The 26,768-nt window shown below is 41.0% G+C and overlaps 1 pseudogene; it reads left to right on the top strand.

Moving 5' to 3' along the window:
* The first annotated feature begins 894 nt into the window (after positions 1–894).
* LOC112437906 (small ribosomal subunit protein uS14-like) lies at positions 895–2,317 on the top strand (annotated as a pseudogene).
* The last annotated feature ends 24,451 nt before the right edge of the window (positions 2,318–26,768 follow it).

Genomic DNA, 26,768 nt, shown 5'->3' on the forward strand with positions numbered 1-26,768 from the left:
ATTGTTGGGATGGACAGAATTCATACACATGGACACAGTGAGCAGACCTTGCTTTGCTGCTATTTCACTAGGCATTGCAGCACAGCAAACCTCCCAACACATGTTGGCTTAGAGCAATCATTTATTCTGACCTTTCTCAGTTAACTGGACTCATGTGAGAGGTAGGTCATGTGGTGAAAGTCATGTTTTCTGAAGCATCTTTCAGGCTGGGATTCCAGAGGATGCTTCACTGATGCCTGACCCAGCACTAGAGCTGGATGAACACCTGGGGGCTGGCTGGTTATTTTATTCCCTACTTCACCTCCCCATTCATGCCTTGAATTTTCTCAAATCGTGAGAGTCTCATGATTCTTAGACTTAATGAATGATGATTGGCTTCCACTAAAGAAAGCCTTCCAAAAGGCTCAGGAAGAAGGTGCAAGGCATCATAGGACCTAGCTTTGAAAGGCACACAGTATCAGTACTGTGACATTATATTGATCAAAGTGAGCTATACAGACGGCCCAAATCAAAGGGTGGGGATTCCATAAGCTGTGGTTATTTTGACCTGTTGTCATGAGGGAGCATTTTTGGCAACTATTCCCACTCATTTCTCAGTGGCTTAAATGCTTTCCACATTCCAAAAACACTATCCTGTAAGGAACCAGTGAATGCAATATGATTACAGAAACAGGCTCAGACTGAAGTTTAGAGTCTTATCATTTAATCAGGATCTGGTGTCCATGAGGTGACTACAAATTATCAGGTGCACTTTCTCTCAACATATGCATTAAATGAATACATTACCTCCCCTATACAAATCAAACATACAAGACTGAAACAGATATAGGAAAATGCAGTGGACACATCTATTTTAGAAGGGCAAAAAATAATAAACAGCACCCTGAAAGCAAGATGGGTCACCAATAGCTTTACTGGAGCTACCCACGAAAATTCAGCCAGGGTTCTCACTCTTGTTACATCTGCTCAAACCAGCATGGCCTTATCCAAAAATACTGTCTTGATATGTGCCGCTTGTGTTTCCATAAGTACTTAAAGGATATATTTTTCATTAAGTTGGACTAAGTGATCTTCCTTGAATTGATATGCAAGACTTACATCCAATGAAAGAAACTGTGCTAGCACATTAAACATGAATAGAGATTAAAACAAAGAAACAAATAAAAACAAACAAGAACAAAAAAGAAAATAGGCAGCAGTCACTCGTCCACATTATTGGACCCTATTTTCATCTTCTCTGAAAATGGTTCCCTGCAACTATTGGCTCCACTATCTATTGTCAGTTTCTTGGAACTCCTACCAAGATGACACAATGACAGCCCTTTTCTCAATACAAGAGCTGTGGTCACCTGGTTCATAGCACAAAAAGAGAACCACTTAGAAGATAAACAGCAAATTACCTAAAAGCCAAACAACGCAGATTGAAGAGGGTCTCATCAAATAGCCTCTTTGTCAGCAGGGCCCATATCAGGTGGCATTTTGATCATCCTCATCCTGTCTTCCCATGTTCATTGTCGCAGCTTGTTCAACAGCAACCTTACTCATAGGTATGCCTCTCTCCTTTCTCTCCTTTAACCTAACATCCAGTTACCTTGAGGTGTCAATGCACAGTAAATAATACATTCATGCCTCTCTTTTTTGTTTCTTTCCAGTATAAGCTGAAATTTTCTCCCCTCTCACTGGAAAGTCTCAGGTTCTTGTTGGGTATACTCACCTCCTTGTATCATCGCACTCACAGTTTTGGTCACTTCTCTATTTTGATGATGGAGCATAGGCCTCCTCACCAGCATGGAAGTCATTTTTGGGCAATTAGGCAATTCTTGCTCAGAGTGGATTAAGACTATCTTGGAACCCATAGCCCATGAAGTTTTTTTTTTTTTTTTTTTTGAGATGGAGTTTCACTCTTGTTGCCCAGGCTAGAGTGCAGTGGTGTGATCTTGGGTCACTGCAACTTCCACCTTCCAGTTTCAAGCAATTCTCCTGCCTCAACCTCCCAAGTAGCTGGGATTAGAGGCATCTGTCACCATGTCCGCCTAATTTTTGTATTTTTAGTAGAGAAGGGGTTTCACCATGTTGGCCAGGTTGGTCTCGAATTACTGACCTCAGGTGATACACCCACCTCGGCTTCCCAAAGTGCTGGGATTACAGGCGTGAGCCACTGCACCTGGCCAGAACCCATGAATTTCTGAGCAGAACATGAGTTTAGTTTCATATCTATATGTCCCTGGATTATTCCAATTGTATTTGAATAACCTACAGGGTCCTACATGCTGCCTGTGCTAGACAAACACACAGTGACTGCCTTTTCTTAACTGATATTCACCAGCTCAGTTCAGTTCACATAGGCCATTTGTTACACTCATCTTTATACTACCTACTATCCTGTGCTCATGGTAGCCAGGAGTGATGTCTCAGATAAAAAGATAACACATAGAGACCAGGAAGCAATGTTCAACAAGCAAGTTTTGATTTGCCTCTGGGGACCTACTCAACATCTTTTTCATGCTCCTCAACCTAAATTCACTAAATACAGCATTCCCACTAAATATAGCATTGCTCGAAACACAGAAGGTTATCCTTGGACTCTAAAGCCTTGCCTTCTGAAAGGTCTGGAGGGCTTTTCAGTTTTTGCTGAAAGCCCCCAAAGAATAAATCTAGTCTTTGAAAATGTCCTTGATGCCTAAGTCCACCAAAGCTGTTTCCTCTGGGGTGCTGTCCGTGGTGCTGAGCACTGGTGCTTCTAGGCCTGTATTTGCAAGTGAGGGGCTAATAAAACAGAATTAGGAGATAAATTTTTTGTTTTGTTTTATATTTGATAAATTGCAGCTCAAAATATGCATGATATGTGGAGCAGGAATTCAATTTGGATTTTCAAACCACAATTTCTGCAATGCCTTCTATCACCACTTTTATTCAGCATAGTATTTGAAGTACCGGCCAGAGAGTTCAGCAAGAGAAAGAAACAAATGGCATCCAAATGGAGAATGAGGTTAAACCATCCATGTTTAGAGATATGATTCTATATCTGGAAAACCTCACAGTTTCCACCCAAACGATCGTTAAGCTGGTAAACAACTTTCGCAAAGTTTCAGGATACAAAATCAATGTGCAAAAATCACTAGAATTCCTACATGCCAAAGACAGCGAGCCACAGGGCCAAATCAAGAATGCAATTCCATTCACAATTTCCATAAAAAGAATAGAATATCTAGGAATACAGCTAACTGGGAGGTGAAAGATTGTTACAATGAGAATTACAAAACACTGCTTAAAAGAGTAGAGATGACCCAAACAAATGGAAAAACATTCCATGCTCATGGATAGCAAGAATAACTATCATTAAAACAACCACATTGCCCAAAGAAATGTACAGATTCAATGGTATTCCTATTGAACTATCAATAACATTCTTCACAGAATTAGAAAAATCTATTTTAAAATGAATATGGAACTGAGTGGGTTGAATAAAAAAGATATTCCAAAGCAAAAAGAACAAGGCTAGAAGCATCACATTACCCAACTTCAAGCTGCACTATAGGGCCAGAGTAACCTAACAGCATAGTACTTGCATAAAAACAGACACATAGACCAATGGAACAGAAGAGAGAGGCAAGAAGTAAGGTCCCACACCTACAGCCATCTGATCTTTGACAAAGTTGACCAAACAAGCAATGGAAATAATTTTTGGATAACTAGCTAGCCACGTGCAGATGATTGAACCTGAACCACTTTCTTGCATTGTATAGAAAAATCAACTGAAGATGGGTTAAAGACTTAAATGTAAAACCCAAAACTATAAAAACCCTGGAAGTATACCTAGGCAGTACCATTCCGAATGTAGAAATAGGCAAAAGATTCATGACAAAGATGCCAAAAGCAATCACAAGAAAAGCAAAAATGGACGAATGGATCAATTTAAACTAAAGAGCTTCTGCACAGCAACAGAACCTATCAACAGAGTCAACCGACAACCTACAGAATAGGAGAAAATATTTGCAAATTATGTATCTGAAAATTGTCTAATATCTAGCTTCTATAAGGAACTTTAACAACTTTACAAGAAAAGAACAAACAACCCCATAAAAAAGTGGGCAAAGTGCTGGGCGCAGTGGCTCACGCTTGTAATTCCAGCACTTTGTGTGGCTAAGGCAGGTGGATAGCTTGAGTCCAGAAGTTCAAGACCAGCTTTGGCAAAATGGCAAAACCCTATCTCTATGAAAAATAGAAAAATTAGCTGAGTCTTGTCTCAGGCACCTGTAATCTCAGGGACTCAGGAAGATGAGCTGGGAGGATCGCCTGAGCCCAGGCAGAGGTTGCAGTGAGACGAGATTTCACCACTGCACTTCAGCCTGGGTGTCAGACCAGGCTGTCTCGAAAAAAGTAGACAAAGAACAGGAACAGATACTTCTTAAAAGAAGACATACATGTGGCCAACAAGCATATGAAAGGAAGCTCAACAGCCCTGAACGTTAGAAAAATGCAAATCAAAACCACCATGAGATACCATCTCTCACCAGTCAGAATGGCTAGTATTCAAAAGTCAAAAAATAACAGAAACTGGCAAGTTTGTGAAGAAAAGGGAACACTTACACATTTTTGGTGGCAGTGTAAATTAGTTTAATCATTGTGGAAAGAAATGTGATGGTTCCTTGAATGGCTAAAATAGAACTACCATTCAACCCAGCTATCCCATCACTGAGTATATGCCCAGAAGAATATAAATCATTCTACCATAAAAACGTGCACACGAATGTTTATTACAACAGTATGCACAATAGCAAAAACATGGAATCAACCTAAAAGCCCATAAAGGACAGACTGGATAGAGAAAATGTGGTACATATACACCATAGAATACTATGCAGCCTCAAAAAAGAATGAGATTATGACTTTTGCAGGAACATGGATGGAGTTGGAGGTCATTAACCTTAGTGAACCAATGTGGAAATGAAAAACAAAATACTGCATGTTCTCACTTAGAAGTGTGAGCTAAATGATGAGGCCCATGGATACCAAGAGGGAAACAACACACACTGAGGCCTACTTAAGGGTGGAGGGTAAAAGGTGAGACAGGAGCAGAAAAAATAACTATTGGGTACTAGGCTTAGTACCTGGATGTGAAATAATCTTTACCGCAAACCCCCATGACACGAGTTTCCCTGCACATGTACCCCTGAACATAAAATAAACGTTTAAAAAACAAAGAAAAAACCAATGTCACCTTTCTCCTGGAATCTGCAGGAGAAACAGTGTCTCTGAAACTTTGATTCACATGGACATCAAGAGAAAGGAGAGAGTATTGCTGGAGTCCAGGTGTGGGACAGACAGATGAGAGCAGCCCTCACCTGGTAGAGCCAAAGGGCTTAGCGTGGGGCAGGTTCATGCAAGGACATTCTCTACCTCTCCCCCGGATCATCCTGAGGATCAAGGTCAGTGCTGTCCCAGAATCTTTAAAGGCAAAAAGAACAATTTAAAGGCAGAATGTACGATCCATAGGTGTCTCTTTCCAATAAGTGTGGGGAAGAGGAATACAGACTATGGGGGTACTGGTCCCTTAGGTGAGGTCTGCACAGCTGGTATGAAGTACCAGCTACTCAGGATACTGAGCTGGGAGGATCACCTGAGCCCAGGAGCCAGAGGTTGCAGTGAGCCAAGATGGTGCCACACCACTCCAGCCTGAATGTCAGAGTGAGACCTGTCTTAAAACAACAACAAAAGGCGAGAAAAGACAAAACAGAGAACAGATACTTTTCTTTTCTTTTTTTTTTCCCCAGTTCAACACCCAGTCACATTCCAGCACACACACTCACAGTCACACAGAGCCGTGCCACTCACTGAGTCACACACACCTGCTCACTGTGCATATAAAGATGCTCATGCACTGGTCCGGCTGTGCTCACACACACACTCACATCACAGTCATGAAGACAAAACACAGTCACCTGATTACAATCACTTACACACCCACCCATATCCTGGAGGGCCATACACATCCCGTCTAAAGTCACATCATTTTTAGCAGAGTTTACTCTCATCAGACACCATCACATGCTCACAGAGGGTCACAATGTTCCAGCATCCACAACTCCTACCCCCCTACCCCATGAGCATCTCAGATACCATAGCCCTAGGGTCTCTCTTCCACACACCCACAACTCTCAGTAAAGCATTCACAGTAGAAATTTTCATATTTTCATCCCATAAAATCTCCCTCTTCCCTTTTCTGTGTGACCTAAGATTATTGAAGGCTGTGCCTTTTTAACTCACGGGTAGCAGGGACATTGTTGCCACATTGTTTTGACTGTGGGTATGGACATGGAAGCAATGAAAAGGGTCAGAGGCCACAATTAAGGAGCTTTGGAAACCCCGTTCTAGGCAACCACCCTCACACCCTGCCCAGAACTGTAGCTTGTAAGAAATTACCACAGAAGGGAAAGAGGAACTGCTTTTCCTTGCAACAGATATGCAATAGAATTTTGAGTAATATCCCAGTTATTCATCTGAACTGGGGAAGAAATATCAGTTCAGGGCGTCTGGCCACCTAGTAAGCTGTGGATAAAGATGTTGATGTTATTTACTTCTCAGGTATTCCAGCAATCCTTTCAGTGATCCAGAGAGATTGATCTTCTTTGACTTCCATATCCTCTGCACAATAGCCCATACTTCTGCTGTTTGCAACTATTTCTTCAGAAATCCATTATGCCCTACGACTTGCTTTCAGTCTTTCTTTTCAACTACATCTTTCCAAGCACACACTGTTCCCCTGAAAAACTTTAGGTTTTGTGTATGAAATTATATAATATCTGGGATTTGCTTTAAAATAATCTGGGGATGACAGTTCTCTACTTTTGCAAACATTCGAAATTTTTTACAGTACAGTTTTTAATTAAGTAGCCAGTATATAGACTATATATAAAAGAAAAACAAAATTATCAGTACTGGCATGGCTATATCTTCAAGAAATGCTGTAGTATGAAAAGGCATGAAGAAAACATGCATAATATGAGACCAATTATTTTAAAGACAAAAAAATAAAGTTGATCTCATAAGTACACACAAACGTTCATAAATGCACTAGAAAATGTCAAAAGAAGGCATTCCTTGTAGGGCGGACACTGGGTTTAGAAGAAATGAGGTCAAGGTATAAATCTGTAATGTTTGAATTTTACACACAAGAAGGTATTATATTACTTAAATGATTTGTATAAACATTTTAAAAATAAAGGTCATAATACAGTTAAAATTTTTAAAAAATTTAATCACAGTTTGGAACCCAGCAACCATGCTTCTTGTTACAGAGCACTCTTTCTATTTTGTGTTCTGTTTTTCTTGTTCCTCCAGCGATGTTCTAACACTCTATACAGCAAGGTGGGTTTGCTCAGTCACCTCTCTATCCTGGAACATCCCTGCACCACATAAATTGCCTGTCACAAGGTAAGTGCTCAATAAATGTTCATTGAATGCATAACTTTCAGTGCCATGGTTTTATGCCATGTAGTGATAACCGGTGTTTTCTTTTAAGAAGATCCGCATTTATTCCCTTTCTCCTTCCCTCCCTCCCTTCCTTTCTTTTATACAGAAACATCAGTGTGATTCCTGTCCTTTGTCTTTCCATCACACTCTTCACATGACTGACAGGACAACCCCATGCCTCTACTCTCACAGAATAGCCATAGCGTGGCCACTTCTCATTGTCTGCCAGTTCACTGACAGCAGCTTTGTGTTTACTACTAAGTGTCTGGCTCACAGCAGATGCTCGATAACTCCATTTCTAAGAAATAAATATCTCTTCCTGTAACTTCTTCCTGCAATTCAAACCAGAGAGTATTTCTCAGGAATTATCAGTTGACTGAGTGGCAAGATATGTCTGGACTATGCATTTCATTTGAATCTATTAATAGTTTTATGGCTAGAAGAGAAAATGAAACAAAAATGGATTTTCAGCTGGGTGGGAAAGTTCAGTCAGTAGAACAAGTGAGGGAACATTCTGGGGAACAGATGCAGAGTGTGGGCAGGCTGTCATTACGAGTGTGACAGTGTTTACCAGCTGAGCTGACCTTTGTTCTGATGAAAATCTTGTAATTCACTATCCAAATATTAATTATATCTTTGACATACAAAAAAAACCATCGTATCATTCTTATGCCTTTGCATAAGTCCATTGTATCATTCTTATGCCTTTGCATCCTCATAGCTTAGCTCCCACTTATGAATGATAACATACAGTGTTTGGTTTTCCATTCCTGAGTTACTTCACTTAGAATAATGGTCTCCAATTTTATCCGGGTTGCTGCGAATGCCAATAGTTTGTTCCTTTTTATGGCTGAGTAGTATTCCATGGTATACATATACACCACAATTTCTTTATCCACTCGTTGATTGATGGGCATTTGAGCTGGTTTTATATATTTTGCAATTGCAAATTGTGCTGCCATAAGCGTGTATGTGCAAGTATCTTTTTAAAATAATGACTTATTTTCCTCGGGGTAGATACCCAGTAGTGGGATTGCTGGATCAAATGGTAGTTCTACTTTTAGTTTCCTGAAGGACTCTCCACACTGTTTTCCATAGTGGTTGTACTAGTTTACATTCCCACCAGCAGTGTAAAAGTGTTCCCTTTTCAACGCATCCCCACCAACATCTACTATTTATTTTTTTATTTTTTTATTTTGGCCATTCTTGCGGGAGTAAGGTGGTATTGCATTGTGGTTTTGATTTGCATTTCTCTGGTCGTTAGTGATGTTGAGCATTTTTTCATGTGTTTATTGGCCATTTGTTTATCTTCTTTTGAGAATTTTCTGTTCAGGTCCTTGGCCCACTTTTTGATAGGACTGTTTGATTTATTCATGATCATTTGTTTGAGTTCCTTGTAGATTCTGGATATTAGTTCTTTGTTGGATGTAAAGGTTGCAAAGATTTTCTGCCACTCTGTGGGTTGTGTGTTTACTCTCCTGATTGTTTCTTCTGCTGTGCAGAAGCTTTTTAGTTTAATTAAGTCCCATCTATTTATCTTTTTGCTTTTGTTGCATTTATTTTAGAGTTATTGGTCATGAGGCCTTTGCCTAAGCCAATGTCCAGAAAGGTTTTTCTGATGTTATCTTCTAGAATTTTTATAGTTTCAGGTCTTAGATTTAAGTCCTTCATCCATCTTGAGCTGATTTTTCTATGAGTTGGGAGATGAGGATCCAGTTTCATTCTTCTACATGTGGCTTGCCAATTATCCCAGCACCATTTGTTGAATAGAGTGTCCTTTCCCCACTTTATATTTTTGTTTACTTTGTCAAAGATCAGCTGGAAGTAACTATTTGACTTTATTTCTGGGGTTTCTATTCTGTTCTATTGGTCTATGTGCCTATCTTTGTACCAGTACCATATTGTTTTGGTGACTATGACCTTATATTAACAGTATAGCTTGAAGTCAGGCAATGCAATGCCTCCAGATTTGCTCTTTTTGCTGAGACTTGCTTTGGTATGTGGACTCTTTTTTGGTTCCATATGAATTTTAGGATTGTTTTTCCTAGTTCTGTGAAGAATGATGGTGGTATTTTGATGGGAATTGCATTGAATTTGTAGATTGCTTTTGGCAGTATGGTCATTTTCACAATGTTGAAATTTTCACATGGGATGCTAGAGCATGGGATGTGTTTCCATTTGTTTGTGTCATCAACAATCTCTTTCAGCAGTGTTTTGTAGTTTTCCTTGCAGAGGTCTCTCACCTCCTTGGTGAGGTATATTCCTAAGTATTTTATTTATTTTATTTTTGTAGCCATTGTAAAAGGGGTTGAGTTCTTGATTTGTTTCTCAGTTAGTTGCTGTTGGTGTATAGCAGAACTACTAGTTTGTGAACACTAATTTTGTCTCCTGAAATTTTGCTGAATTTATTTTTCAGTTCTAGGAGCTTTTTGGAGGAGTCTTTAAAGTTTTCTAGGTATACAATCTTAGCATCAGCAAACAGCGACAGTTTGACTTAGTCTTTACTGATTTGGATGCCCTTTATTTCTTTCTCTTGTCTGATTGTTCTGGCTAGGGCTTCCAGTTCTATGTTGAATAGAAGTGGTGAGAGTGGGCACCATTGTCTTGTTCCAGTTCTCAGAGGGAATGCTTTCAACTTTTTCCCGTTCAGTATTATATTGGCTGTGGGTTTGTCATAGATGGCTTTTATTACTTTAAGGTATGTCTCTTCTATGACTATTATGCTGAGGGTTGTAATCATAAAGGGGTGCTGGATTTTGTCAAATGCTTTTTCTGCATCTATTGAGATGATAATGTGATTTTTGTTTCTAATTCTGTTTATGTGGCATATCACATTTATTGATTTGTGTATGTTAAACCATGATTGCATTTTTTGGCATGCAGGGATGCAGTGGGTTTCATCTGATCATGGTGGATTACCTTTCTGATAAGCTGTTGGATTTGGTTAGCTAGTATTTTGTTAAGAATTTTTGCATGTATATTCATCAGTGATATTGGTCTGTACTTTTCTTTTTTTGTTGTGTCCTTTCTTGGTTTTGGTATTAGGGTGATACTGGCTTCACAGAATGATTTAGGGAGGATTTCCTCCTATCTTATCAATACAATTCGTACCAATTCTTCTTTGAATGTCTGATAGAATTCAGCTGTGAATCCGTCTGGTCCTGGACTTTTTTGTTGGCAATTTTAAAATTAGGATTTCAATCTTGCTGCTTGTTATTGGTCTTTTCAGAGTTTCTAATTCTTCCTGGTTTAATCTAGGAAGGTTGTATATTTCCAGGAATTTGTCCATCTCCTCTAGGTTTTCTAGTTTACGCACAGAAAGGTGTTCATGGCAGCCTTGAGTGATCTTTTTGTATTTCTGTCATACTGGTCAAAATATCTCCCATCTTATTTCTAATTGAGCTTATTTGGGTCTTCTCTCTTCTTTTTTTGTTAATATCACTAATGGTCCATTAATTTTATTTATCTTTTCAAAGAATCAGCTTTTGGTCTCATTTACCTTTTGTATTTTTTTTGTTTGTTTCAATTTCATTTAGTTCTGCTCTGATCTTGGTTATTTCTTTTCTTCTGCTGGGTTTGGCTTTGGTTTGTTCTTGTTTCTCTAGTTCCTTGAGATGTGACCTTAGATTGTCTATTTGTGCTCCTTCAGACTCTTTGATGCAGACATTTAAGGCTATGAACTTTCCTCTTAGCACTGCCTTTGCTGTATCCCAGAGGTTTCTATATGTTTTTGATATGTTGTGTCACTATTATCATTCCATTCAAAGAATTTTTTAATTTCCATCTTGATTTCATTCTTGTCCCAACAGTCATTCAGGAGCAGGTTATTTAATTTCCATGTATTTGCATGGTTTTGAGGGCTCCTTTTGGAGTTGATTTTCAATTTTATTCCACTGTGTTCTGAAAGAGTACTTGACAGAATTTTAATTTTCTTAAATTTATTGAGACTTGTTTTGTGGCCTATCATATGGTCTATCTTGGAGAATGTTTCATCTGCTGACAAATAGAATGTATATTCTGCAGCTGTTGGGTAGAATGTTCAAATATCTGGTAAGTCCAAGCTATAGTTCAAATCCATTGTTCTATCGGCCACTGAAAATATACATACACATTTATTATTGCAATAGCAAAATGCTATAAGCTGGGTTGACCCTATAAAATCTTCCTTTTCTGGGAAAAAATCCATTAATAATTTCAAATAACAAAATAAAAATGGACGGACAGTTAATAAAACTATAACAAGAGAACCTTGGTAGTCATTTTTTCTTCTTCTCTTCCAATCACATTAAATCTTCAATCCAAGATATACAGTTTGCTCTTCCTTTAAAACTTATTAATATTCTGACCAATTCTACCAGCTCTACTTCCACAGTGCCAACCAAACAGGATCAAATGCATCTAATGGTTTTTTTTAAAGGGAGTAGTTTGACTGCCAGGACCTACCGAGGCCAACAATATTAAGAAAGCTTCTGAAAATACTGTAAAAGAATTTTCTTTAAATAGTGAACCAAAAAAGCCCTTCCATTTGTGTAGTTGCTTCAACAAAACTGCAAACTCACCATCAATTAAAACTGTAAATATGGCAATAAAGGTAAGTCCATCTTTTCGTCTTATTCTTCTGTTAGCTGTGACTCCATTTCTTCGCTTCCTCTTGCCGCAAATCTCCTTGAAAGAAGTGCCTATTCCTTAAGCATTATTACTAATAAAATATCAAAAAACAACAGATGTTGGCATGGATGCAAAGAAAAGGGAATGCTAATACACTGTTGGTGGGAACGTAACTGGTTCTACCTCTATGGAAAACAGTATGGCAATATCTCTACGAATTAAAAAAAGACCTACCATTCCACCCAGTAATCCCAATACTGGGTATATACACCCCAAAAAAGAAATCATTATATAAAAAGGCACCTTAACTCTTATGTTTATTGCAGCACTATTCACAATAGGAAAGTCACAGAATCAAAGTAAGTGTCCATCAACAGTTGATTGAATAAAGAAAATGTGCTACATATACACCAGGGAATACTAAGTAGCCATAAAAAGAATGAAATTCTGTCCTTTGCAGTGGCATGGTTGGAGCTGGAGACTATTATCCTATGTGAACTAACTCAGAAGCAGAAAATCAAATACTGCATGTTCTCACTTACAAGTGGGAGGTAAACGATGGGTTCATATGGACATAAAAATAGAAATAACAGACCCTGGGGGCTTGAAAATGGGGCACAGAGAGGAGGGAGTGAGGGTTGAAAGATTACCTATTGAACACAGTGTTCAGTATTTGAGTGATGGGTACACCAGAAGCCCAAGCCTTACCATTATGCAATACACTCAGGAAAAAAACACGCACATGTGTCCCCAAATCTAAAATTAAAAAAAAATTTAACCCTCTTTATGGAGGGTTCAAAGGATAAAATAAAGTATAACTATACAAGCTTTCATATAATAATAGATGAAAACATATATATATTGATTACTCAAAAGGAAAAAAGAACAACATAGTCTTACTTTCTTCTAATATCTTCATTCATCTCCCCTCAAACTCAGTCTGAATGGCCTTCTATCCTTCCACCTCATAGAAATGATTCTGTTAAAGTCATTAATGGCCTGCGTATTGCTAAACACAGTGGTCAGCGGTCAGGCCTCATCTTACTTAACCTGCCAGGTGATTATTCCTTCCTCCTTGATAAACTTTCTTCACTTAGCTACCAGGACACTGAACTATCTTGGTTTCTTCTCATCTCACTGTTTGCTCCATCTCAGTGTCCCTTACTGCTTCCTCTTTTTCTCCTGACTTCTTTATCTTGGATTGACCCAATGCTGTTTCTCTTCCTTTTTTTAGCTGTACTTCGCCCTTGGTGATGGCAATCTCTCAAATTTGAAATGTTATCTATCTGTTACAACCCTCCAATTTGTATCCCCAATCCAAACCTCTCTACTAAACTCTAAACCCATATATTCAACTCTCTGCACTTGGACATACAAAAGCATCTCAAGTTCAAGATTCCCAAAGCTGAGCTTCTGATATCCTTCCCCCTTAAACGTGCTCCATCCACAGCTTTGACAATCTCAGTTGATGGCTTCTTCAACAGTGCAGTGCCTTGGGCCAAATCCTGGTAGTTACTCTCGATTCTTCCCCTTTTATCACATCCCACATCCAATCCGCCAGGAATTACAGTTTGCACTTTTTTTAAAAAACATATCAATATTCTGACCAATTCTACCAGATCCACTTCTATGATGCCAAAAAATCAGGATTAAATACATCTAATGGTTGTTTTCAGAGAGAGATGTTTGTTTGTCAGGACCCATTGAAAAAGAAATGCCACTGATGTATTTTCTGGGAGCCAGTATTTCTTTCCTGATGGCTGCCATAAGGACCCTTCTATTGTTCTCCACTCCAGGGAACATAATGCAATCAATGTGTGCATAAGTAAACCTAAGACACAGGTGAAGATGTAAAGATGATTTTGTTAGTTTGAAAGCCAATTACGAAGGCAGAGGAGCAAGATGGTGGAATAGAAGGCTCCACTGATCATCCTCCATGAAAGGACAAGAGGATAACAAGTACCTGCCTGGAAAAAACACCTTCATAAGAACCAAAACCAGGTGAGCACTCATAGTACCTGGTTTTAACTTCGTATCGCTGAAAGAGGCACTGAAAATATAGAAAAACAGCCCCGAATCAGGGGCATCATCTCCGCCCACCACCACCAGCCCCCCCCCCACACACTCCCTGGCAGCAACAGCATGGTACAGGGAGCATCTCTGGGCGGTGGCGGAGGAAGAACAGCAATTGTGAGGCAATGGACTCAGTGCTGTCCTGCTAGACTAGAAAGAAGAACTGGACCAAACTCGGCTGATGCCTGCTCTGAAAGGTAAGCTCCAGGCCAGGCAACATCCACTACAAGCTGACTTAAGGGCTTTTGGGTCCTAAGGGAACATCAGTGGTAGACTGGCAGTACTCCTCATGGCATGGGGAGGCAATAGCTACAGAATCAGGCTTCTCTGCCTTTGGAAAGGGGACAGAAGAGTGGGAAGGACTGTGTCATGTAGTTTGAGTGCCACCTCAGCCACAATATAATAGAACACTAGGTAGACTTCTAAGGTTTTTGAGTCCAGTCCCTGACTCCCAGATGGCACTTCTGGACCCACCTGGGGCCTGGGAGATCTCCCTGATCTTATGGGAAAAACACAGGCCTGGCTGGCTTTGCCACTTGCTGATATTAGAGCCCCAGGGCCTTGAGCAAACATAGGCAGCAGCCTGGCAGTTGTTACAGCAGATGTTGGTGGAGACTCGGTGCTGTGCTGCCATCAGGTATGACCCAGCACACTTATAGTGGTGGTGGCCACAGGGGTGTCTGTGATACGTTTCCCTCAGCTCCAGGCAGCTCAGCACGGAGAGGCTCTGTATGTTTGGGAGAAATTTAGGGAAGAGAACAGAGTCTCTGCCTGGTAATCCAGAGAACTCTCCTGGATCTTGTCCAAGATCATCAAGGCCATACCTCCAACAGTCTGTAAGGACACAAATCTCCTTGAAAGAAGTGCCTATCATGTACGTTTATTGCGGCACTATTCACAATAGCAAAGACTTGGAACCAAGCCAAATGTCCAACGATGATAGACTGGATTAAGCAAATGTGGGACATATACACCATGGAATACTATGTGGCTGTAAAAAAGGATGAGTTCATGTCCTTTGCAGGGACATGGATGAAGCTGGAAACCATCATTCTCAGCAAACTGTCACAATAACAGAAAACCAAACAGCACATGTTCTCACTCATAAGTGGGAGTTGAACAAACAAAACACATGGACATAGAGAGGGGAACATCGCACACTGGGGCCTGTCGGGGAGTGGGGGACTATGGGAAGGATAGCATTAGCAGAAATACCTAATGTAGGTGACGGTTTGATGGGTGCAGCAAACCACCATGGCACGAGTATACCTATGTAATAAAACTGCACGTTCTGCAAATGTACCCCAGAAGTTAAAGTATAATAATAATAAAAAAGAAAGAAGTGCCTATTTCTTGAGTATTATCATGTTATTAGGCTTGGGGCATCCAATGAAGTATATACAGCTTAGGTCACCACACCCAAGTCCGTTCAAATATCTGGAAAGCCTTCCCAGGAAGGATGGCTACAAATAAGCACAGCCAGTGAAAACTACAATAAACACCTAACCCTCCAATGCATAGACACCGAATAACGTCTGCTAGCATTAACACCAACCAGGAAAACATGACCTCACAAAATGAACTAAATAAGGGACCACGGACCAGTCTTGGAGAAACACAGATATGTGACCCTTCACACAGAGAATTCAAAATAGCTGTGTTGAGGAAACTCAAAGAAATTCAAGATAACATAAGAGGAATTCAGAATTCTATCAGATGTATTTAACAAAGAGATTGAAATAAAAAGAAAGCCAATTAAACTGCTCCATTGACATGTTTCCAGATTCAGGGTCTATAAACCACTTTTTTCAATGATTGTATGAAGCAGAAAGTTGATGTCAAGGTGACCAGCAGCGACACCCAGGTACCACATCGAGGGCTTTGAATTAACTTTCAGCAGAGTCAATCCCAGTGCTGTCAAGCAAATAAAAATAGAGTGAGGCCAACAATCTCAAGAATACTTCTGAAAATGTTGGAAAGAATTTTCTTTAAATAGTGAATAACAACAAGAAAAACCTTCCATTTGTGGAGTTGCTTCAATAAAACTGCAACCCCACCATCAATTAAAACTTTAAGGCCAGAACAATAAAGAAATGTCCATCTCTTGATCTCATTCTTCTGCTAGCTGTGGCCTCATTTCTTTGCCTCCTCTTGCCACAAATCTCCCTGAAAGAAGTGCCTATCCTTTGGGTAATATTAAAGAGTCAAAAAACAACAGACGTTGGCATGGATGCAGAGAAAAGGGAATGCTTGTACACTGTTCGTGGGAAGGTATATTTGTTCTACCTCGATGGAAAACAGTGTGGAGATATTTCAAGGGATCAAAAATAAAGCTACATTTCGACTCAGCAATCCCACTATTGAGCACCTACCTAAAGGAAAAAAATGATTATATAAAAAAGACACCGGGACTCTTATGTTTATTACAGCACTATTCACAATAGCAAATTCATGGGACCAACCTAAGTGTCCATCAACAGTTGACTGGATAAAGAAAATGTGCTACATATACATTGTAGAATACTATGTAGCCATAAAAAGAATAAAATCTTGTCCTTGGCAGCAACATGGATGAAGCTGGAGTCTATTATCCTAAGTGAACTAACTCAGAAGCAGAAAATCAAATACTGCATGTTCTCACTTATACATGAGAGGTGAATGATGGGTACGCATGAACGTAAAAATGGAAATAATGGACACTGGGGACTCCAAGAGGTGCAAAGTGAGGGGGGAGTAAGGATCAAAAGGCTGCTTATTGAACACAATGTTCAGTATTTGGGTGATGGGTACCCCAGAAGCCCAATCCCTGCCATTATGCAGTACACCCATGTAACAAACATGCACATGTACCCCCTGAATGTAAAATTTTTGAAAAAAAAAAGAATCTTGACCTTCTTTATGTAGGGTTTAGAGGATAAAATCATTAAAGAATATGCAAGCTTTCATATAATAATAGATGATAAAATCATAACGATTACTCGAAAGGAAAAAACTGCCTATTCTTACTTTGTTATATTTTCTTCATTCATTTCTTTTTTTTATTATACTTTAAGTTTTAGGGTACATATGCACAGGCAACCTACAGAATGGGAGAAAATTTTTGCAATCTACTCATCTGACAAAGGGCTAATATCCAGAATCTACAATGAACTCAAACAAATTTACAAGAAAAAACAAACAACCCCATCAAAAAGTGGCGAAGGATATGAACAGACACTTCTCAAAAGAAGACATTTATGCAGCCATTCATTTCTTTTTAAACTCAGTCTGAAATGGCCTTCTCTCCTTCCACCTCATAGAAATGATTTCTATAAAAGTCATTAATGGCCTGCGCATTGCTAAACACAATGGTCGGTTATCAGTCCTCATCTTACTTAACCTGCCAGTTGATTATTCTTTCCCCTTGATAAACTTTCTTCACTTAGCCACCAGCACGCTGGAATCTCTTGGCTTCTTGCTCCATCTCAGTGTCTTCTACTGCTTCCTCCTTTTCTCTTGACCTCTTTATCTTGGATTGACCAATGCTGTTCCCCTTCTCTTTTTAAGCTGCAGTTACTCCCTTGATAATCTCAACCTCTCAAGTTTGAAATGTTATCTGTTACAGGCCCCAATTTACATCCCCAATTTAGACCTATCTACTAAACTCTAAACTCATATAGTAAACTGTCTGCATGTGGTCATACAACAGGCAAGTCAAATTCAAGATTCCCGAAGCTGATCTCCTAATAGTCTTCTCCTTTAATGTGTTCCATCCACAGCTTTGCCGATCTCAGTTTATGAATTCTTTGCTCCTCCAGTGTCTTGGGCAAAAATCTTGGTAGTCATTCTTTATTCTCTTTTTATCACAACCCACAACCAATTCACCAAGAAATATAGTTTGCTCTTCCTTTAAAATATATCAGTATTCTGACCAATTCTACCATGGTCCACTTCCAGGATGCCAACAAAACAGGATTAAATACATCTAATGGTTGTTTTCACAAAGAGTCGTTTGTTTTCTGGGACCCACTGAAGAAATGCCACTGATGTACCTTCTGGGGGCCAGTATTTCTTACCCGATTTCTGCTGTAAGGACTCTCCTATTATTCTCCACTCCAGGGAGCATCACACAATTGGTGTGTGCATAAGTAAACCTAAGATACAGGTGGAAATGTAAATATAATTTTGCTAGTTTGAAAGCCAATTACGAAGGCAGAGGAGCAAGATGGTGGAATAGAAGGCTCCACTGATCATACCCCTGCAAAGATACCAAGTTAACAAGAATCTAACCAGGAAAAAAAAAAAAAACAACACCCTCAGAAGAACCAAAAATCAGGTGAGCACTCGTAGTCCCTGGTTTTAACTATATATTGCTGAAAGAGGCACTGAAGAGAGAAAAAACAGCCCTGAATCTCAGGCACCACCTCCCCCGGCACTCCCTGGCAGCAGCAGAGTGGTACAGAGATCTTCTCTGCGAACTGGGAGAGGAAGAACACAGCAGTCGTGAAGCACTGAACTCAGTGCTGTCCGTTAGAGCAGAAAGTAAAACTGGACCAAATTCAGCTGATGCCTGCTCATGGAGGAAGCATTTACACTAGCGCTAGCCAGAGGGGAATCACAGATCCCAGTGATCTTGAACTTGAGTGAACTTGAGTGCCTGCGAATCTCACCACTGAGAGCTACAGCATTCTGTGTCTCCAAGTAACCTGGAAAAGCAGTCTAGGCTGTAAGGACTGCAACTCTTAGGCTAGCCCTAGTGCTGAACTAGGGCCAGAAATAGCGGACTTGGGATGCACATGACATACAAAAACACCAGCTTGGGCAGCCAAGGGAGTACTGGCATCTCCTCCCCAACTCCAAGCTGCACATCTCACAGCTCCAAAACAGACCCCTTTTTTCACTTGAGGAGAGGAGAGGGAAGAGTGGGGAAAGCTTTGCCTTGCATCTAGGATATCAGCTCAGCCACAGCAGGATAGGGCATTGGTTGGAGTCATGACGCCCCCGTTCCAGGCCCTAGCTCCCAGATGGCATTTCTAGACACACCCTGCGCCAGAAGGAAACTTGCTGTCTTCAAGGAAAGGACCCATTCCTGGAAGCATTCATCACCTGCTAACTGAATAGCTATTTATCACCTTGGACCCCAAATAACCAGCAGCGATACCCAGGTACTACGTTGAGGGCCTTGGGTGAGCCTCTGAGACCTGTGACTTCAGAAGAGACTCAGCACATTCCCGTCTGTGGCTGTTATGAGGCAAGGCTCCTGCTTGAGTAAAGCAGAGGGAAAAGCAAGGGGGACTTGGTCTTGCACCTTAGGTACCAGCATGACCACAGGGAGTAGAGCACCAATCGGGGTCTTAGAGTCATTGACTCGGACTTGACTCTTGAACAGCAATTCTGAACCAGCCCTGGGCCAGAAGAGAGCCCACTGCCCTGGAGGGTGAGCCCCAGGCCAGGCAGCATTCACTACAAGCTGACCTAGGAGCTGTTGAGCCCTAAGAGAATATCAGAGGGAGTCTGGCAGTATTCCTTGTGGCCTAGAGTGGCAGTGGCTATGGGGTGACCACTGCCTTTGGAAAGAGCAAGGAAGAGTGGGAAGGACTATGTCCTGTGGTCTGAGTGCCAGCTCAGCCACAGTACAATAGAACACCAGGTAGGCTTCTAAGGTCTTTGACTCCAGTCCCTGACTCCTGGATGGCACTTCTGGACCCACCTAGGGCCTGGGGGATATTTGCCACCTGCTGATATTGAGCCCCAGGTTCTTGAGCAAACATAGGCAGCAGCCAGGCAGTGGTTACAGAAAGCCTTTGAGGAGACCAAGTACTGTGCTGGCTTCAGGTCTGACCCAGAACAGTCATAGTGGTGGTGACCACAATGGTGTTTGTGTCACCTTTTCCACAGCTCCAGGCAGCCCAGCACAGAGAGACTCTGTGTGTTTGGTAGAAATTAAGGGACAAGAACAAGAGTCTCTGCCTCATAACTCAGAGAATTCTCCTGGATCTTGTCCAAGACCATCAATGCAGTACCTCTAAGAGTCTGCAAGAAGCATCATGTTACTGGACTTGGGGTATCCTCTAAAGCAGATACAGCTTAGATCACCACACCCAAGTTATTTCAAATATCCAGAAAGCCTTCCCAAGAAGAATGGCTACAAATAAGCCCAGACAGTGAAGATTACAACAAATACCTAATCCTCCAATTCCTAGACAATGAAGAACATCTATTAGCATCAACACCATCCAGGAAAACATGACCTCACCAGATGAACTAAATAAGGCACCAGGGACCAATCTTGGAGAAACAGAGGGATGTGACCTTTCAGGCAGAGAAAAATAGCTGTGTTGAGGAAACTCAAAGAAATTCAAGATAACACAAAGATGGAATTCAGAATGCTTTCAAGTGTATTTAACAAAGAAATTGAAATAATTAAAAAGAAAGACAGTTAAACTTCTCCACTGACAGTTTTCCAGATTCAGGGTCTATAAGCCACTTCTTTCAATGCTTGTCTGAAGCAGAAAGTCGATTTAAGGATATTAGCAAATAAAAATATAGTGAGGCCAACAATCTTAAGAATGCTTCTCAAAAAATGGTGAAAAATTTTTCTTCAAATAGTGAACAAAAAATAAAAGCCTTTCTATTTGTGCAGCTGCTTCAATAAAACTGCAACTTCTCCGTCAATTAAAACTTTTAATCCAGACAATAGAGAGAAGTCCATCTTTTGATCTCATTCTTCTGCTAGCTGTGATTCCATTTCTTTGCTTCCTCTTGGGTGTTATTAATAAAATGTCAAAAAAAACAACAGATGTTGGCATGGATGCAGAGAAAAGGGAATGCTTGTACACTGTTCATGGGAAGGTAGATTGGTTCTACCTCTACGAAAATCAGTATGTAGATATCTCAAGGGATTAAACATAGAGCCCCCCTTCGACCCAACAATCCTGCTACTGGGTACCTACCCAAAGGAAAAGAAACACCTGCACTCCTATGTTTATTTTTATTTACTTTTTTTTTTTTTTTTTTTTGAGATGGAGTTTTGCTCTTGTCACCCAGGCTGGAGTGCAATGGCACGATCTCGGCTCATTGCAACCTCTGCCTCCCAGGTTTAAGCGATTCTCCTGCCTCAGCCTCCTGAGTGGAGTAGCTAGGATTGCCGGTGCATGCCACCACATCCAGCTAATTTTTCTATTTTTAGTAGAGACAGTATTTCGCCTTGTTGGCTCAACTGGTCTCAAACTCTTGACCTCAGATGATCCACCTGTCTCAGCCTCCCAAAGTACTAGGATTACAGGCATGAGCCACAGCACCCTGCCTGCACTCCTATGTTTATTCCAGCACTATCCACAATAGAAAATTCATGGAACCAATCTAAGTGTACATTAACAGTTGATTGGATAAAGAAAATATGCTACATATGGCCAGGCACAGTGGCTCACACCTATAATCTCAGGACTTTGGGAGGATCACGAGCTGGGCAGATAACTTGAGGTCAGGAGTTCGAGACCAGCTTGGCCAACATGGTGAAACCCCGACTCTACAAAAAATACAAAAATTAGCCGGGTGTGGTGGCACACACCTGTAATCCCAGCTTCTCGGGAGGCTGAGGCAGGAGAACCACTTGAACCCAAAAGGCAGAGGTTGCAGTGAGCCGAAATCATGCCACTGTACTCCAGCCTGGGCAACAGAGTGAAACTCCATCTCAAAAAAAAAGAGAAAAGAAAAAGAAAAGAAAAGAAAATATGCTACATACACACTGTGGAATACTATGTAGCCATAAAAAGAATAAAATCATATCCTTTACAGCAATGTGGATGAAGCTGAAGGCTATTATCCAAAGAGAACAAACTCAGAGCAAAAAAATCAAATTCTGCATGTTCTCACTTAAAATGAGAGGTAAATGATGGATACATATGGACATAAAAAATGGAAATAATAAACACTGGAGATTCCAAAAAAGGGCAGAGAGAGGAGGGAGTGAGGATTGAAAGATTACCTACTGAACACAGTGTTCAGTTTTTGAGTGACGGGTACACTAGAAGCCCAATCCCTACCATTGTGCAATACCCCCATGTAACAAACATGCACAGGTACCCCCGAATCTAAAGTTTTTGAAAAAAAGAATCTTGAGCATCTTTGTAAAGGATTTAAAGGATAAAATAAAGAACAGCCACACAAGTTTTCATATAATAGATGAAAAAATTATATTGATTACTTAATATGAAAAATAAACTGCATAGTCTTACTTTCTTCTAATTTCTTCACTCATTTCTCCTTAAACTGAGTCTGAAGTGGCCTTCTATCCTTCCACCTCATAGAAATGATTCTGTTAAAGTCATTAATGGCCTGCGTATTGCTAAACACAATGGTCAGTTATCAGGTCTCATCTTACTTAACCTGCCAGTTGATTATTTCTTCCTGCTTGATAAACTTTCTTCACTTAGCCACCAGGACACTGAACTCTCTTAGTTTCTTCTCATCTCGCTGTTCGCTCCATCTCAATATCCTTTACTGCTTCCTCCTTTTCTCTTGACTTCTTTATCTTGGGTTGACCCAATGCTATTTCCCTTCTCTTTTTCAGCTGTACTTACTCTTTGGTGATCTCAGCCTCTCACGTTTTAAATGTTATCTATCTGTTACAAGCTCCAAATTTATATCCCCAATCCAGACTTCTGTACCAAACTCTAAACTCATGTATTCAACTCCCTGCACTTGGACATACAACAGGCATCTCAAACTCAAGATTTGCAAAGCTGAGCTCCTGATATTCTTCCCCCTTAAACATGCTCCATCCACAGCTTTGCCAATCTTAATTTATGACTACCTCACCCGCCCAGTGTCTTGGGCCAAAATCCCGGTAGTCATTCCTGATTCTTCTCTTTTTATCACATCTCACATCTAATTCACCAGGAAATACAGTTTGTTTTTCCTGTAAAACATATAAATATTCTTACCAATTCTACCAGCTCTACTTCCACAAATCTGATCTGAGTTACCATTGTCACTGGAGGATTACTGTCATAGCCTTACAAATACTCTTTCTTCTTCTGTCCATGCCTATCCGTAGTCCATTCTGTACACAGCAGCAAGGCGGATCCTTTTAAAATATAAGCATGATCATATCTGTCCTCTGTCCATGCCTCCCATCTTTCACTTACAGCCACATTCCTTAATAATGGTCCATAAGTTTCTCTGTGATCTATTTTTCCATATTCTCTTCAGTTTCATCTCCTACCTCTTTCCCCCTCTACTCCAGACACAGTGGCCTCCTTGTTGCTCCTTAAAACTTCTATTGACACTTCCTCATAATGGTCCTTGTCAGTAGCTAATATCTCTGTCTGGAACCTTTTTCTCCAAGGTTCACTGACTGTTTCCCTGAGTCATTTGATAAAGTTCAAGGCAAATCTTACATCTCCCTCTGAGTGAGGAGGTCACCTGGGCACAAATCATTGAACACATGTAACAGTGAAACAGGAACTACCAAAACAAACTCCACTTTTGTTTAAGAGGCTTTTACCCATTGCTGCATGTAAGTTAAGATAATTTTAAAGCACTGAGATAAAACAAAAGCAACCATATAGTTTTTTAAATAAACTGTACAATTAAAGGGGAGATATGGAAACAACTAACTATGTTTTCCTAAAGATTTATAGAAGCATTGTGACTTGACCAAGGACAAAGAAGTTCCCAATCTTCTCAGAGCCTCACTGGTACCCAGATGTCTGCAGACCTCAGTCACCTCTTGATCCCAACCCCTGAGCATAGTTTCCTCATATCGCCCTCCCATAAGAACCCTCCAGCCAGCCTAAGAAACTTGAGATGGTCTTTGCAACCCTAGCCTGCCACCTCCTTGGGTTTCTGCTTCCCGATAAACCTGCTTCTCCTCACACCAACTCTCGTCTCTTGACTTTGGCTTTTGAGTGGCGAGCAGCTGAACCTAGATTTGGTTACACACATACTGGCCTATAGTGCAAAAGAGAATGTGTATATGTTTGTCAGTGAGAATGGCTGGATTTGCCTAATTCTCTGTTTTTTTGTATTTTTATCTAAGTTTGGAATTAGTTGTATATAAAATGTGTGTCTGTGCCCCTGAGTGTGTGTGTCTGGTTCAGATTAATATCTCCTTGTCGGGGGCATGCCTGCGTCTCTTAGCTGCAAGAGGAAACCATGCTCTGTGTCCTGATTCTACCTGGGCATCAATGTAGGAAAAAAAGTCTTGGCTTTCACCTACTGATGCATTCATCTCTCCCACATCTCAACCCCTGCTGACTGTCTGTTTCCCTGATTGTGGGTCATATGATGAAGATCATGATAAATCTCATGTCCCCCTCTACTGGAGTAGACTGCAGTTTGTGCGTAATGGAGGGTGATGGGAAAGGGGGAAGTATTAGCATGCCTTGGGACCCACAATAGAGACAACTCAGACTTCTCCAGTCACCAAAATGAGCAGAGGTGGCTGATGTAACAGCCTGAGATACTCTCCAGGCAGGATTTCCTTTCCACATGTGTGTGCCTGTGTGTGTTGGGGTGGGGGCAAACTAATAAAGGTAAGTAGATGTTTGAGACAGACAGAGCAAGCAGGACTGTGTTTGCTCTCAGGAGGTTACATTTCCTATAGTAATGGCTTTATGGAGAAAGTCGTTTTCCTGTCTCTGCAGAAGGAGTCCAGAATTCCAGGTGGATTTCTGTGAATATCCCAAGGAAGGCACCACCATGACATTCCACTTCCCAGTGTACTCGAGCAATGTGGTAGTGATGAACAGCATCCAGAAAGGGTTATGGAATGAGAAAAACATGTTTCTCTGGCTGCTTTGTGACAGGGAAGTCTTTTGAGCTGTGAGTTTTGGTGCTGGACAATCAGTACCAGGTATGTGGGCCCTAAGGGGTGAGGGGCATGGACCTCAGTGGCTGGGGTGGGGCTGCTGTGGAGGAACTGAGTCCAAATCTGATCTGGTCTCAGTAGAAAAATTGGATTCCATATCCTACCATGCCCTTTGCTACACACAAGCCCCAGCCACAAAAGCTGACCTCTGGTTCTGGTGCTTTCCTTGTCTTCTCCATAAAACATGCTCATTCTTGCAGATGGAGCTGAAACATCAAAACTCTGAACCTTATTGGTCACTGTCTCTTTCTCATTGAGAAAACACAGATCACAGACACATTCCCCACTGCAGTCCTTCATCCCTGAGGGTGGAGGACATGTCTCCTGTGCATGGCAGCAGTCTTGACCCTGAGGAAAATATTGAAGACAACTTTTTAAGCACTGCAGTGTGTGCTGTGCAAGTACAGATTCAGAGGTGAATCCAACACATCTCCTGCCCTCAAGGACAGTCAGGAATGTTGAGGGAAAATTACAGGCTCGCTGTCATCAGGGTAGACCAGGGATGAGAAGCTCTGGAAGCAAAGAAGTGGGACAATGGAGGATGATTTACTGCAGCCAAGGCTTGGCCATGTTTCCTGGAGAAGGAGATATTTGAGCTGTTTTGTTTTGAGGGAGAATAGAAATTTTTACAGGCAATGAGAGGAAAGGCATTTGAGGAAAGGGAAGGTGGAGGTCTGAATGTTCTGAGCTCACAAACAGTACATCTCTTTCCCCGGGTGTTTGTGAATGGGAAGTCCACCTATATGTTTGCCCACTCCCTTTCACCACAGTCTGTGAAAATGGTGCAGGTGAAGGGAGATACTTTCCTGACTTCAGTGGATATATTGTAAGGGGCAGAGAATCTTGCAATAAAAATATCCACCGCATTACACTCTTTTATAATGTGCATGATCACAGCATCTCCCAGAAGGTGCCAGAGTGTCTCCCAATCCCCACACTTAAGCTAATGATAGTAAAATCTTCCTAGTATTAGCCAGGACTTGGCTCTTGCTAATAGGAAAGATCCCAAGGGAAGATTTGGCACATGTGGAAATTCATCCTGGGTAGGGTGTACAGAGTGTGGCTTGGGAAAGGTGCAGGTGGTTAAAATGTCAATGGTTGCCCCTGAAATAGAGACAGAGCCAAAGCATCGCAGGATATTATGCAGAAGATGGAAGGGTGTTGGGCTATGGAAGGAAGAAATATGGCTTTGGGCTTGTGACTCTCTTTTGAGTTGTTTGTTCATTCAACACATAGTTATTGACCCCTTACTGTCATATACCTCTATGTATGCCAGACATTCCCATATCACTGGTTTAAGGAGCTGAGAGGACCAGGAAATGATACTATTGGCAAAAGGAACTTGATACTGATGAGTTAGGGATGAAGTTGTTCTTAGAGGGGCTCCTTAACTCAGGAGTTAAGTGTCAGATGGTCAGGCAGATGTGCCTTGAACCCTGATGCATGGCTTTCTGGAGGTCTATCTCCCCTCCCTCCACTCAGGACCACTCAGGGTGCACCCAAAAGCTTTCAGGGGTCACGAAGTGTGATCCAGGAGACTGGGCTCAGACCCTTCCAGACCTCTCTAGCCTGAGGTCCTCTGGAGACATACAGAAAAACCAAAACCTGTAGACCTAATTATCCTCCAAGTTTCTGTGGTCCCTGAGTTTCCACAAACTCCCAGACACTTCATGTAAAAAGAATGGTTGCTTTTGTCATCTTTAGGCCCTAAGAGTGTTCTTCCATGATTTTCCTCAGAAAGTTTTGTTCATGTTTTTTTGTG

The sequence above is a fragment of the Pan paniscus genome, chromosome 20, assembly GCF_029289425.2.
Source record: "Pan paniscus chromosome 20, NHGRI_mPanPan1-v2.0_pri, whole genome shotgun sequence".
Lineage (NCBI taxonomy): Eukaryota > Metazoa > Chordata > Mammalia > Primates > Hominidae > Pan > Pan paniscus.